This window comes from Miniopterus schreibersii (genome assembly GCF_964146895.1).
Source record: "Miniopterus schreibersii genome assembly, chromosome: X".
Lineage (NCBI taxonomy): Eukaryota > Metazoa > Chordata > Mammalia > Chiroptera > Miniopteridae > Miniopterus > Miniopterus schreibersii.
This window is the reverse complement of record NC_138104.1, coordinates 49366861-49383124: the sequence shown is the minus strand read 5'-3', so window position 1 is coordinate 49383124 and position 16264 is coordinate 49366861.

The following is a 16264-nucleotide window of genomic DNA, read 5'->3' as shown; positions in this document are numbered from 1 at the left end:
GATGTGCTCCATGCTTTCATATATTGGCACTCATTCAGAAAATATTTTGTTTAATTTTTTCATTAAAATCAATTGTGCCTCGGTCTGCCTAGATTAATTCACCTATGTACAGCCTTAGTCAAAATCTTGCTTGATAGGTTTAAACAATGAAGACTACACACATGCATATAGTTTTTCAGGTGGACCTCATTTCTCACAGGTAATGATATATGTAAAGAAAACATTGGTGTGTTGAATCTTATTGTAAATGGAAAATGAAAAATTGCTATTTCAATAATTACTGTGGTTAAATCATTTTGTAATACAAATCACTTCCATTGGAAAATTCAAAAGAAAATTTCACATATCAGTTTTTATTAAAATAGTATTTTAAAAAGCAGTGGTTAGTTTTATCAAAATACAGTCATGCAATGAATAACAATGCTTTAGTCAATGATGGGTTGCATATATGATGGTCGTCTCATAAGATTATAATGGGGTCAAAAAATTCTTATTGCCTAGTAACATTGTAGCCATTATAATATCATAGTGCAATGCATTACTCATGTGCTTGTGGTGATGCTGTTGTAAACAAACCTATATGCTACCAGTCATATAAAAACATGGAACATACAATTTTGTACAGTACATAATACTTGACAATGATAATAAATGACTATGTTACTGGTTTATGTATTCACCATACTATTTTTTACCATTATTTTAGAGTGTAGCCTTTCTACTTATGAAAAAAATGTTTGCTATAAACCAGTATTTCATGTTGCACTGGCAGCAGGCTTATACATATCGTGTTTACCATATCTCTTGATTGCATTATTTTTTCTTGCACTTGATTTAATCATGTGTTATGTGTTGTTTTTGTTGTATTATAAAATGCTGTATAGGCTTGTAGCCTAGGAGCAATAAGGTATACCATACAGCCTAGGTGTGTAGTAGACTCTATCACCTAGGTTTGTGTAAGTGCATGCTATGATGTTCCACAATGACAAAATTGCTTAATGATGCATTAATGATGCATTAGTGAGAAATGCTCAATGATACATTTCTCAGAATATTATCTTATCTCTATATGATCAGAAATTGACAAAATATTTTATTCGTGTGAAATTTTTTTTTTTTTTTAGAGAGAGGAAAGGAGAGGGAGATACAGAGATAGAAACATCAATGATGAGAGAGTCATTGATCGAGCCCACAACCCGGGCATGTGCCCTGACAGGGAATCGAACCCGATTGCCTGGATCCTAGGTTGACTCTCAACCGCTGAGCCATGCCCGGCCGGGCTCCTGTGAAATTTTTGTAATAGTGATTGCTTATCTAAACACAAACAGATAACATTTACCACAGGGGTATTACAAAAAACAACAAAAAAAAACCCACGGAGACACAAAAACAAAAAAACAACAACAAAAAAAACAAGGGGGAAGCTCAAATTCTCTGAAGTCATTTAAGAATCTGCATTTTAGATAGTTGTATCCTATAGAAATGATTGAGTATCTCTTTTAGTACCTAAATATTTAAAACACCATTTTACATGGAAATGTTTCTAAATTGTACTCCTTCCTACTCACTTAAGCAGTTTGTTTTATATAAGAGGACATGGTGTATGAAAGAAGTATTGATTCAGATTCAGAGGACTAGGATCTTAGTTTCAGGCCTTTCACTAATGAGCTATGTGACTTTGCATAAGTTACTTCTCTTTGGTTTTCATTGTTATTAACTGTTCATAAGGGAGTTAGGATAGATGATCTTAATTTGAGACATACTTTTTAGAATGTGCTTTCTAAACTCCAAAAACCTTTACAAATGATTGTTTTTGTTATTATTAGTATTAGCATTGTTGTTAATATTTAAGAAGAGCTTCAACTCTAACATTTAATGTAATCTTTTCAGGATGACTGAGGGTCATTTTTATAAAAATCAGTTATTGTACTGTACACATTTTGTTCTCTCAGGGCGATTGAAATCTGTAGTATTGTTTGTACCTACACTAAATTAGCCCTATAAATTTTTATATATATTTGATTTTATAAGAGCTTCTTTCTCCACCATTTAAGGCTATTTGTTCATATTGTCATTGTCAGTGGGAATCTCTAATAAATTCCTTATAATTTTAATTAGTACTTTCTATTATTTTATGGCTTTGAAAATACACTAATTAAGCTAGTTATAACAGAGTTTAAATTGAACAAATATGAATAAAAGCCTGATTATTTTATTTTACTTGGAGAGGATATGCATGGAAAAGGGAAAATCTCCTATGGAACAAAGTGTATGGGTTTTGGTTTATGTATTTTATGACATATATTTTGGTTATGCAGGACTATTTTTATTTTGCTTCCTTCCTGGTTCTGTTAGCTGTGTTTGTATAGCTAAGGTTGCCAGGTATTTGAATTCCAGTTCCCTGAGATGTGACTAGCTGTTTATGACAACAAAAATTTCTTGGAATATAATATTGCATATATATATATATATATATATATATATATATATATATATATATATACACACACACACACACACACACACACACACTCCCACATAAAGTTATTTATATGTATTTCAATATATTTATATATAAAGTTTACATATATATAAAGTTATATATGTATTTATATATAAATTTATTTAGATATGTATTTAAATATATTTATATATATAAATTTCCAAAATCTTTACTTGTTTCTCTTATGGAGGTGTTATGTTCTCCATAACTGTCTTAATAAAATATCTGCTCACTCTGGCCATTGTGCCCTCTCTCTTTAAGACCACTTGGTAGAAATTCCCTATATCTTTGAAGTTTGTTTTGTTTTGTTTTATTTGTTTTAGATTTTTTCTGAATGGGCTTTTTTTTTTTAATTGCTGAAAGTATTACAGATGTCCCCCTTTCCCCCCATTGATCCCCTCCACCCCGCATACCAAAGTCTGTGTCCATGAGTTATGCTTATAAACATATAAGTTCTTTGATTAATCTCTCTCTACCTACTCTCCCATCCCTACCTTCCCTTTGAGATCCCTCACTCTGTTCCCTGCTTCTATGTCCCTGCATCTATTTTGTTCATCAGTTAATTTTGTTTATTACATTCCACATATGAGTGACATCATGTGGTACTTGTCTTTCTCTGACTGGCTTATTTCACTTAACATAATACTCTCCAGTTCCCTCCATGCTGTCCCAAAGGATAAGAGATCCTTCTTTTTTACAGCTGCGTAGTATTCCACGGTGTAAATGTACCACAACTTTTTTATCCATTCATCTACTGATGGGCACTTGGGCTGTATCCAGATCTTAGCTATTGTAAATTGTGCTGCTATGAGCATAGGGGTGCATAAGTTCTTTCTGATTGGTGTTTCGGGTTTCTTAAGATATATTCCTAGAAGTGGGATCACTGGGTCAAATGGGAGTTCAATTTTTAATTTTTTGAGGAAACTCCATACTGCTTTCTATAGTGGCTGCAACAGTCTGTATTCCCACCAGCAGTGTTCTAGGGTGCACTTTTCTCCACACCATCTCCAGCACTTGTAGTTCATTGATTTGTTGATGGTAGCTGTTCTGACAGGTGTGAAGTGATTCCTCATTGTGGTTTTAATTTGCATCTCTCGGATGATTAGTGACTTTGAGCGTTTTTTCATGTCTCTTGACCATCTGTATGTACTCTTTGGAGAAGTTTCTATTCAGGTCCTTTGCCTATTTTTTAGTTGGATTGTTTGTCTTTCTTTTGTTAAGTTGTATGAGTTCCTTATGTATTTTGGATATTAATCCTCTATCAGATATGTCATCGGCAAATGTGTTCTCTCATACAGTGGGCTCCCTTTTGTTTTGTTGATGGTTTGTTTTGCTCTGTAGAAGCTTTTTATTTTTATGTAATCCCATTGGTTTATTTTCTTGTTTCTCTTGCCCTGGGAGATGTATCAGCAAACATATTGCTATGTGAGATGTCTGAGATTTTGCTGCCTACATTTTCTTCTAGGATTTTTATGGTTTCACTTGTCTTTGAAGTTTTGTGTGAGACACCTTATTTTTTTTGAAGTTGGCCCTTTGTTATCATGATTAATAAAATTTTTCCAAAATATTTGGAGACTGGCATACCAATTCTCCTGAAGTTACCAAAATTCTCCAAATAGCTCCAGTTTACTCCTACTTCTATCGAGGGACAGAGGTGCTGTCACGTTGATCTAGTATTTCTGGGGCAAGGGAAATATTCAACTGCATATCTCCACTCCCTGTTTACCACAGCATTGGAGTGCAGGAGTTCCAATAATGGCAACCTTAAGTCTACAACTGTAAATGATTGATAATAATTAGATAGACTTGGACTCTAATACTATCTCTGCCTTTTCTTAACTATATGACTTTTAGCAAGACATTTTACCATTCTGAAGCTGTTTCTTCATGTGCAGTATGGTGATAATAGTCTCTGCCCTTTCTGCTTCACAATTCTTGTAAAAAAAATCCAATAAAAAATATAGATGAGAATTGTTTTTAAACTATAATGAATATTTAAACACAAGGACACAGGAAGAAGTAATACTGAGAAAAAAATCAGGGAAGGGAGATAAAATGTTCCTCTCAACCAATAAAAACACAGTGGGCATTATTAAAGATTTTAAACAACTTATTAGCATAGGGAATATGAAGGTTTGAAACAGTTTGCAGGGTTAAGGCAATACTAGTTGAGTCCCCTGAGGGTAGCAGAAGGAGCTATTTATCTTGTCCCCTGCCATGAGTTAGTTAGGTCTAGCCTTTCAGAGAAGTGAGTTATGATTAGGGTTAAGGATGTCTGAATAAATGAAATACCAAAAATTGTCAATAACCTTAGGGAAACAATAAAAATAGAATAGAGCAGTCAGTGCCTCCTATATGTGAATTTTGTAGATGGAAGGCAAAGTCTCCAGAACTTTAGGAAGGAATGGATTTGAAACAAACTTACAATCACTGATTTAGTTATACATATTGGATAATCAAATCCACATAAATATAAAATATACAAAAACTCAAAGTCTCTTAAAAAACATTAAACATACACACTTCTGCCTTTGCTCACACTGTTTCTCTATCATGTATACTTTTGCTTCTCTTGTGTATTTAGCCTTACAAATTATTTAATATTTATCTAAAATCTTACTTCACTGTAAAACCACATCATCTCCTCTATTCAGTAAAGTCCTTGAGGGTACCCATCAAAGACAGCATAATATGTTGTACTCTGTAAGATATTGAAATTGAAGCTAATTTCTTATAGGGATATTAAGACTTTAGTAGTTAGTTTCTCTTGCTAGATTAATTAAGATTTGCATATTTCTTTCTCTTTGGGAGACTACATTTTGGATATAAATCAGAGTCTATGGATATACAGTAATCATATAGTTAATCTAATTTTACCAGCATCATGCAAATAGTAGGTGATTAATAAATGTTTGTTGAGTCACTTAAAAAAATGTATAGTGATTAGTTAGGTAGCCAAAAGAATAGTTCCTATAAAGTTAATATCAATAAATGTCACTTTTAACTAAGTAACCATATTACAGTAGACTCTGACTTTGGTAATTCTGTAAAATATATTGACAAGCTGATTTTTAAATATTAAACATTAAAAATGTTTCTGGAAGTTTGATTCCTTTTTGTTTTGATATTGTAGTTGTTGCTATTAGCAAAGATTATGTATGCCCTCTTTTCTCAGTAGGGAATTGGAGGTATGAAAGAGTAGGTGCAAAATAAAGATAACATTTCACAAGATCGATTATTTTTCCCTCTATTATCTACATTCCTAATTCTTTTATTTCCAAAGGATTCAATCCAAAGTGTTGATAAGTCAGACCTGGTGAACTTCATCCAAGTTTTTTATAGTGCCAAAACCCTCCTCTTGCTCTTGCTACCACTCTGTCTTCTCTGGTCCGTTCTTCTTGGCCTGTTGTGGCTTCCTAGTTAGATTCTCATTGTATATCTGTGGGCTTGTTCCAACTAGAAGTCAATGAGATTTACTGCCTTGATCATTTTTTAAACTGGCTTAATAGAAGAGCAACTCTGGGAAGGAGGAGAAGGTCATAAATGACCACATCAGCCTAGCCCCAGAATGGGAGAGGTCATACAAGGAAACTTAACTTTTGTTATTGGTTATCCGTAGCTTATAGACTGGTTAATATGGATATCAAATTTTATTTAATATCAATTCAATATGTCTTCTTTGGCAGCCGCTACCAACGGCATAAAAACTCAGACTCCTTGCCCTGGCCAGTATAGCTCAGTTGGTTGGTATACTAGAAGGTGGCAGTTTTAATTCCCGGTCAGGGCACAGGGCACAGGGCACATACTTGGTTGCAGTTTTGCTCCCAGGTCGAAGTTTATGCAGAGGCAACCGATTGACCTCTCTCTCTCTCTCTCTCTCTCTCTCTCTCTCTCTCTCTCTCTCCCTTTCTCCCTCCCTCCATTCTTCCTTTCCCCTTCCTCTCTCTAAGACCAATTAAAAATGTTCTTATTTAAAACAAACAAACAACAAAAAACCCACACTCCTTTACCCAACCCCACCTACACCCATTTCTCCACCCCAGACAAATTACTTTCTTCACTCTGTCCCAGTCTTTTTCATTTATTTGCCTCCTGAACCCTCTTCCCAGAAGACACCTTCTACTCCTCAAACCTATTAAAATTCCAGTGTCCTCTACCTTACATCCCACCTGATTCATAAATATAGCTCTATTCTTATCACACTCTGTGATCTCTTCCCTTTGTGCCACACCTATTATACTTTGCATACCTGGCATAAAATCTAAATTAGAAATTAGAAAGAATACTTAGAATTTGCCTCTATATAACAAGAGTTTAAGAGCAGCAATCCAGGTGGGAAGAATCAGAGACTAGAGGGAGTTTCTTAGGAGATCTGACATTTGAAGAATCAAGAAAATGCTATTTGTCAATGTTATAGAATGAAGGAGTAAGACTTGATGAACACCCCCCCACCACACCCCATACCATTCCTTGATCTATCCACTGTCAAATGTCCTCATTTCAGGAGAAGAAGCAGAGAGATCCAAAGTATTGTCAGAGTCTTATAGTAAGTGATCCCACAGTAAGTGGTGTTAGAATAAGAATTCATATCCAGATATCCTGATTCCTAGTCCTGTTCTCATTCTACCACCCCACGGTACCTTTTGAGTTATTTATTCAACTTTATGCATATGTTATTTTTATTTTATTACTTAAATTCTGAGTTTCCTAAAGGCAGGAATTTAGTTATATTTATTTCTACTTCTTAAAACATAGATTATCACAGAACTTGGGCCCAAGGTAAATGATTTATAAATAGTTGCTGATTGATTTTGTTGGTATGTAAGTGGTTTACTTTTGCTTTATAATGATTCAACTTTTACTAATTTAAAAATAACAAAACACCAGGAGACTAAATAGAGTGTTCTATGTATCTATACCAGAATTGTGAAGCAAACATGGTCACTTACTATCTTTTAAACCTTGGGTAAGTCACTGTTCCTCTCTGGGCTTTGATTTCTTCATTTTTGAAACCATGGGATGCAATACATGCTTTCTAAGCTCCCTTTCAACTCATTACAATAAAGCTAATTTCTCATTTTAAATTGTTTTTCATAAATCTCATTCACATAAGGATTTAATACTTCAATTACCAAGATAAGGCATAACTGCTATCTTAACAATATGCAAAACACAAAGTTCACATTAGATTAGGTTTAGCTGATCAAACACCAGAATGATGAATCAAACCTCACTCTTCCAAACAAGTTATTTTCACTTTACTATTTTTGTTTCCTAATAGAAAGTAATTATTTAGTTCTACCTTTCCTTGGGCATTAAATTTGTTCAGTCCTGGGCTTAAATATCAGTTTCACCATTAACTATTTGACTTTGAATGAGTTACTTGATCTCTCTATGATTTTGTTTCCTTACTAGGAATTGAAGCTAAAAAGTTCATACCCTGTAGGATAGTCATGAAGGTAAAAAGAAAATATACATGAAAACCCTTAGTATAATGTATGGAGCCTTGTAGGTGTGCAAAATATAGTAGTAATGGCAATCAATCGATATCATGTGCAGTTGGTACTACTAAAGAGTTGACTTTTTATTGCATCTTTCTTGTTTGATTCTAATACTGCATGCAATCAATCTTCAGTTAAGCTTACAGTTTGGAACTTGGAATAAACTCTCCCCCCTCAGCATACAGCCTACCAGCTAAGGTTTAAGATCTACATGAGACAGAGGAGAAGAAATTAAAAGTTAGATGTCAGAAGGGGTGTTTAGAAATGGCTCAAATGAAATAGAAGCATATGAGAAAATTGTAAGAAGTCAAAAGAATTTTTATGAGCTGGCTTTCAACACATGCAAATCCTCTACTTCTCTGCATAAAAAGAACACTGAATATCTAACAGCAAATGCTGATTTATGAACACATCTAATCTTGGTCTTATTCAGATAAGCTCTGGGTGAGATAACTATTTCCATGGAAATTGGAACTTACTCTCATTTAAATTTCTGAATTCTACTACCAGTAATTATTTCTTTATGTCTTGGTTTGGCTCAATTTACAAACTGATAATTTGATGTTTAACTGGTACTCAAAATTTGACTCAGGATGTCTATAGACAGAGCTGTAATGAGTCAAGTTTAAAAAGAAGGAAGAAGAAGAAGAAGAAGAGAGAGAGAGAGAGGAGAGAGAGAGAGAGAGAGAGAGAGAGAGAGAGAGAGAGAGAGAGAGAGAGAGAGAGACTTGAAAAAGTAAATAAAGTTGTAGAAAGAAATCAATTCACCAGAGCTCCCTCCACCCTAACCTTGAAAATTCACCTTGAGCTAGAAAAATGGCAATAACTGCCTGGCTAGTCATGGCTCAGAGATTGAGCATCAATCCAGGATCCAGGAGATCGTGGTTTGATTCTTGGTCAGGGCACACGCCTGGGTTGCAGGCTTGATCCTCAGTTGGGGGCATGCAAGAGGCAGCCGATCAATGATTACTCCCTTATCACTGATGTTTCTATCTCTCTCTCCCTCTCCCTTCCTCTCTCTGAAATCAATAAAGACATATTTTTTAAAAATTGCAATAACTTACCACAATGAGAACATGGATTGTTTATAGTCCTCCAGACCTGCATTCTAACCTGTTTCTGTTCCCTTTCTGGCCCCGATTCTGTTACTCATAAACATGTTCTGGCAGTTGGATTTGCTGATGATTATGAGAGAAAGTATTGCTGTTATAAAGGAAAGAGCACTGGTCTGGGAGTTAAGAGACCCAAGGTCTAATCCATACTCTGCTGCTTATTTGCTGTGACCTGACACATATCATTAACTCATTCTGCGGCTTAGTTTCCTTTTCTGTTAAATGAGAGGGTTGGACTTTATAGTCTCTTAGGACCTTTACAGTTATGTCATTCAGTGACTCTAAAAAGTAATAGCAGACTTATTAAGGAAAGTCCAAGTGAACTAATGCAAGTATGCAGGGTATGGGGAAGTACAAAGTCTCTAGGATAGAAGAGTGAAGGTTACAAAAGTTTACAATTTCAAAAAGCAAAGATTAAAAGATGATATATTTTATGCCTGTTGCTACTAAAGCCTGGCCCCCTCATTTACCCCCCACTTATCTACATCTATATTGACCATAAGGAGTTGTACTATAATGAAAGGAACACTAGAGAGATGCAAACAGGGACCAGACCCATGTCCAGTTAAACTGGGAAGTAGAAAATGCATATCTATCTTCTTCCTTTTCTCTTTCCATAAAGTTCTACTAAAGTTAGCTTCAAAACACCAATGTAAAGAGCAGGTTTCAAAACAATGTACACATTATAATTTTATTTTTTATATAAGTAAAGGAAAGCGAATACACTAGAGTCATAATAATGGTAATATCAGAGCAAATATAATTTTCATTTCTTTTCGGTGCTTTTATATATTTTCCAAATTCTTTTACTATGTTTTATCTTGTATCTGTATACTTAATCACTAGAACCCATTTTTAATTGATATCTCAAAGTATCATTTTTTAAAATTATGAGTCAAGTCATGTAAATCTATAGCTTATAGATGTATTTATATCACACTTGTAATACAGTTTTTCTTTACTGCAGTAAAAAAAAGGGGGGGCAGAGGACATGAATAGACATTTCTCCAAAGAAGACATACAGATGGTTAACAGGTACATGAAATGATGCTCAACATCACTCATCATCAGGAAAATGCAAATCAGAATCAAAATGAGATATCACCTCACACTGTCAGAATGGCTATTGTCAATTAAAAAAACAAGTGTTGGTGAGGAAGTGAAGAAAAGGGAACACTCCTGCACTCTTGGTAAGACTGAAACTTGTACAGCCACTATGGAAAAGAGCATGGAGATTCTTTTTTTCTTGTTTATTGTTCAAAATATTACAGATGTTCCCTTTTTCTTCCCATTGGTCCCTTCCACCCCACACCTATACCCTTCCCCAGCTCCTCACCACACTATTGTCTGTGTCCTTGAGTTATGCATATAAGTACATAAATTCCTTGGTTAATCTCTCCCCACCCACCTATCACCTCCACCTTCCCTCTGAGATACATCAATCTGATCGATGCTTTCATGTCACAGAATCTATTTTGTTCATCAGTATATTAAGTTCTTTAGATTCCACATATAAGTGAGATCATGTGATATTTGCCTTTCTCTGCCTGGCTTATTTTGCTTAGCATAATATACTCCAGCTCCATCCATACTGTCCCAAAGGGTAGGAGACTCTTCTTCTTTATGGCTGCATAGTATTCATGGGGTATATGTCCCACAGCATTTTTATCCACTCATCTACTGATGGGCACTTGGACTGTTTCTAGATCTTAGCTATTATAAATTCCACTTCTATGAAATAGGGGTGCATATATTTTTTCTGATTAGTGTTTCAGTGTTCTTAGGATATATTCCTAGAAGTGGGATCACTGGATTAAAAGACACTTCCATTTTTAATTTTTTGAGGAACCTCTATACTGTTTTCCATACTGGCTGCACCAGTCTGCATTCCCACCAGCAGTGGACCAGTTTTCTCTTTTCTCCACATCCTTGCTAGCACAAGTCGTTTGCTAATTTCTTGACAGTAACCATTCTGAAAAGTGTGAAGTGATACCTCACTGTCATTTTAATTTGCATCTCTCTGATGGTTATCAATGTTGAGCATTTTTTTCTTTTTTTCTCTTTTATTTATTTATTTTTTAAAAATATCTTTATTGTTGAAAGTATTACAGGTGTCCCATTTCCCCCCCGAATTGTCCCCCTCCACCTTGCTCCCATCCCTTCCCCAGGCCTTCACCCCATTATTGTCTGTATCCATGGGTTATACATATATTCATGTAATTCTTTGTTTAATCCCTTCCCACCCTCCATCCCCCTTCCCTCTGAAATATGATCGTTTGTTGCATGTGTCAATGTCTCTGGATCTATTTCATTTGTCAGATTCTTTTGTTCATTAGCTTCTTTTTAAAGAAGATTCTTCAACATTTCCTGTAGTGCTGGTCTGATGGTGATGAACTCCTTTAGCTTTTCCTTGTCTGAGAAGCTCTTTATCTGACCTTCAGTTATAAATGATAGTTTTGCTGGGTAGAGTATTCTTGGTTGTAGGCTCTTGCTTTTCATTACTTTGAATATTTCTTACCACTCCCTTCTGGCCTGCAAGGTTTCTGTTAAGAAATCATCTGACAGTCGTATGGGTGCTCCCTTGTAGGTAACTAATTGCTTTTCTCTTGCTGTTTTTAAGATTCTCTCTTTGTTTTTAACCTTTGGCATTTTAATTATGATGTGTCTTGCTGTGGGCCTCTTTGAGTTCTTATTGTTTGCAACTCTCTGTGCTCCCTGGACTTGCACGTCTATTTCTTTCCCCAGGTAGGGGAAGTTTTCTGTAATTGTTTTTTCAAATAGGTTTTCAATTTCTTGCTCTCTTTCTTCTCCTTCTTTCATCCCAATAATGCAAATGTTGGGCAGCTGGAAGTTGTCCCAGAGACTCCTTATACTATCTTCATATTTCTGGATTCTTTTTGCTCCTCTGGTTGGGTGCTTTTTATTTCATCATGCTCCAAATTGCTGATTTGATTCTCAGCATCCTCTACTCTACTGTTGATTCCCTGTAAATTATTCTTCATTTCAGTTTGTGCGACCATCTTTTCTGATAGATACTTTCTTAGGTCATCGATGGTCTCACTTGCATGGATGGTCTCACCTACTTTCATAACAGTCTTACTAAGATCTTTGAGCATCCTTATAATTATAATTCTGAACTCTGTATCTAGTAGTTTGCTTGGTTCTATTTCATTTAGTTCCTTTTCTGGAGACTTCTTCTGTTCTTTCCTTTGTGACATGTTTCTTTCCTTCCACATTTTGGCTGCTTCCAGGTGTTTGTTTCTATGTATTAGGTAGAGCTGTTATGTCTCCTGGAATTTATAGAGTGGATTGTGTAGTAGATGTCCTGTAGGGTCCAGTGGTTCAGCCTCCCCAGTCACCTTAGTTGGGCCTTCTAGATGCTCCCCTGTGTGGGCTGTGTGCTCTGACCTGTTGTAATAAAGCTTTGGTTGCTGTTGGCTTCACTGGGAGAAATTGACCTCCAGGCAAATCGGCTGTGAGGACCAGCTGCAACTACAGCCAAAGAGCTGCTGTGCTAGAGACACTCCTGTGGAACAGGATTTACTTCAGTGGAGCTTTGGTATTCACCAAGTGCATCCCTTGAGTGTGTCACTCGTGGATGTGGTAGGGTTGTAATCCAGTGTGGTCAAGTCTGACTTTGAGATGCACTGTCTCTGGGGCCTCTTGGGAGGTGCAAAGTCAGTCTCTGCCACTGCCTTGCTCAGGACTACCCAGCATGAGTTACACAGCAAACCATAGTTGGCTGCTACTTGTGCTGGGCTTAGAGGTGACCAGGAGAGGCCAATCTATGAACCAATGCAAGCTGCCACTAGTGCCAAGCCTGGGGCCACTTATCAAGCTGTGTGGAGCATGCTGCTGCTTGTTTGAGAGATTTTTAAGAAAGTCCTAAGTATGAGGCATGAGAGGCCCCCTTGCATAGAAAAGCCACTGAAAATAGCTTGGATGAGCTTGCAGGTAGGGAGGGATGGGGTCTCCGGGAATCACCAGGGCAGGGTCAAAGGTGTGACTCAGGTGTTGGAGATTCAAATATGGTGCCTGCCTGCTGGCTCGGGGGGGGGGGGGGTAGTAGGGAGAGGAGGACTCACCAAAGGAGCAATGGCCTCTGCCAGCTCTTCTGTTTGGGAGAAAGTTCCCTTCCAACTCTCGCCCCGATTTCAGGCAGGTTAGTTCCTTCTCAAATGTCCCAGGTTCCTTTCAAGCTGCTGGCCAGTGCTGGAGCTAAGAGGGAGCGAGTTGAGTGAGTCCATGTGCGGGCCCTTTAAGAGAAAAGCCTGGGACTCCCACAGCTTCCATGTCCCTCAGCACCAGCCGTCAGGAGCTGGTTTCTACTGCCCAAAGTTGTGGGGATCTCTCTTCCTGGCCCTGGAACCCTGGGCAGGGGCCTGATGTGGGGCTGGGATCTCTCACTTCTCCGGGAAAACCTCCACCACTGAAATGTCTCTCCAGGTTTTAAACCATGGCACTGGGTGTGGGCCTGTGGCCTAGTCTCCAGGATTCAGCCCAGATCCACCCATGTCTCTGCTCCTCCTACTAATCTGGATGCTTCTTCAGTTCTTTGGTTGTAGGACGTCTGTTCAGCTAGATTTCAGGAGGTTCTTAGTGATGGTTGTTTTGTATTTTAGTTGTCATTTTGATGTGGTTGTAGAAGGCGAGGGGTACAGCTGTTACTTATGCAGCCATCTTGTTTCTCCTCCAAAAAATTTTGAAAGAGGTTTGAGAGAGAGAAACTGACTCTAGGCTAGGACCTGGGCTTGACCAAGCCGAGAAGGACAGAAGAGTCCAGCCAAAGTCTGGCCTGCTCTGGACTTCCCTAACCCAGGGACCCCTGTCTGGGAAGTTTGAACATTTTTTCATATGTCTCTTGGCCTTGTATATGTCCTCTTTGGAGAAGTGTCTATTCAAGTCCTTTACCCATTTTTTAATTGGATTGTTTTTCTTCCTCTTGTTGAGGTGTATGAGTTCTTGGTACACTTTGGAGATTAGCACCTTATCAGGTACATCCTTGACAAATATGTTCTCGCATAATGTAGGGTTCCTTTCTATTTTGAGGCTGATTTCTTTTGCTGTGCAGATTTTTAGTGTGATGTAGTCCCACATGTTTATTTTTTCTTTAGTTTTTTTTGCCTTAGGAGATATATCAATGAAAATTCCACTACATGAGATGTCTGTGACTTTACTGCCTATCTTTTCTTCCAGGATTTTTATGGTTTTGTGACTTACATTTAAGTCTTTTATTTATTTTGAATTTATTCTTGTGTGTGGAGTTAGTTGGTGATGTAGTTTCACTTTTTTGCTTGTACCTGTCCAAATTTCCCAGCACCATTTATTGAAGAGACTGTCTTTACTCCATTGTATGCTCTTGCCTTCTTTGTCAAATATTAACTCACCATAATGGCATGGGTCTATTTCCAGGGACTCTGTTCTGTTCCATTGATCTATATGTCTGTTGTTGTACCAATACCAGGCTGTTTTGATTATGATGGCTTTGTAGTTCATTTTGATATCTGATAAAGTGATCCCTCTAGCACTTCCACTTTCTCAAGATGACTGTGCCTATTCGGGGTCTTTTGGGTTCCATATAAATTTTTGGGATGTTTGTTCTAGCTCTGTGAAAATCCTGTAGGTATTTTAATAGGAATTGCACTGAATCTATAGATTGCTTTCAGTAGTATGGACATTTTAATGATATTAATTCTTCTAATCCATGAGCATGGTATATTCTTCCACTTGTTTAAATCTTCCTTTATTTCTTTTTCTGGTGTCCTGAAGTTTTCCAAGTACAGGTCTTTTACATCATTGGTCAAGTGTACTCTAAGGTATCTTATTTTTTAGTTGCAATGGTAAATGGTATTTCTTTTTTTTTTTTTTTTTAGTTTCTATTTATGAAAGATCATTGTTGGTGTATTACAATGCTGGTGATTTCTGGATGTTAATTTTGTATTCATCTACCTTGCTGAATACATTTTTCAAATCTAGTAATACTTTGGTGGAATCTTTAGGGTTTTCTATGTACAATATCATGTCATCTGCAAATAATTACAGTTTTACTTCCTCCTTTCCAATTTGGATACCATTTATGTTTTCTTTCTGTCTGATGGCTTTGGCAAGGACTTCCAATACTATGTTGAATAAGAGTGGTGAAAGTGGACATCTCTGTTTTGTTCCTGTTTTTAAGGGAAATGGTTTTAGTTTTTGACCATTGAGTATGATGTTGGCCATAGATTTGTCATTTATGGCCTGCATTATGTTCCGGCATGTTCCTTCTATTCGCACTTTGCAGAGGTTTTTGTTGTTTTTTTTTTTGTTTGTTTTTATCAAAAATGGGTGCTAGATTTTGTTGAATGCTTTTTCTGCATCTATTGATATGATCATATGATTTTTTTGTCCATTTTGTTTATGTGATCTATTGTATTTATTGATTTGTGTGTATTATACCAGCTTTGAACCCCTGGAATAAATCCCACTTGGTCCTGCTTTATGATTTTTTTAATGTATTGCTGGATCTGGTTTGCTAGTATTTTGTTGAGAATTTTAGCATCTATATTCACCAGGGATATTGGCCTGTAATTCTCTTTCTTTGTAGTGTCTTTATCTAGTTTTGGTATTAGGATGATGCTGGCATCATAAAAAGAGCTGGGGAGTTTTCCCTCCTCTTTAAATTTCTGGAAAAGTTTGAGAAGAATAGGTTTTAATTCTTCTTTGAATGTTTGATAAAACTCACATGTAAATCCATCTGATCCCAGGCTTTTGTTTGCTGGGACCTTTTTGATTACTGCTTCAATTTCATTATTTTTTGTCAGCCTATTCAGAATTTCTGATTCTTTCTGATTCAACTTTGGAATATTTTATGCTTCTAGGAATTTGTTCATTTCACCCAGGTTGTCCAGTGTGTTGGCATATAGTTGCTTATAGTATTTTCTTACAATCCTTTGTATTTCTGTTGGGTGAGTTGTTATATCATGTCTTTCATTTCTGATTTTATCTATTCGGGTCCTCTCTCTTTGTGTCTTGGTGAGTCTGGCTAAAGGTTCATCAATCTTATTTATCATTTCAAAGAACCAGCTCCTGGTTTCATTGATTTTTTTTGTGTGTTTCTTTTTAGCCTCTATGTTATTAATTTTGCTCTGATCTTTATTATTTCTTTCCTT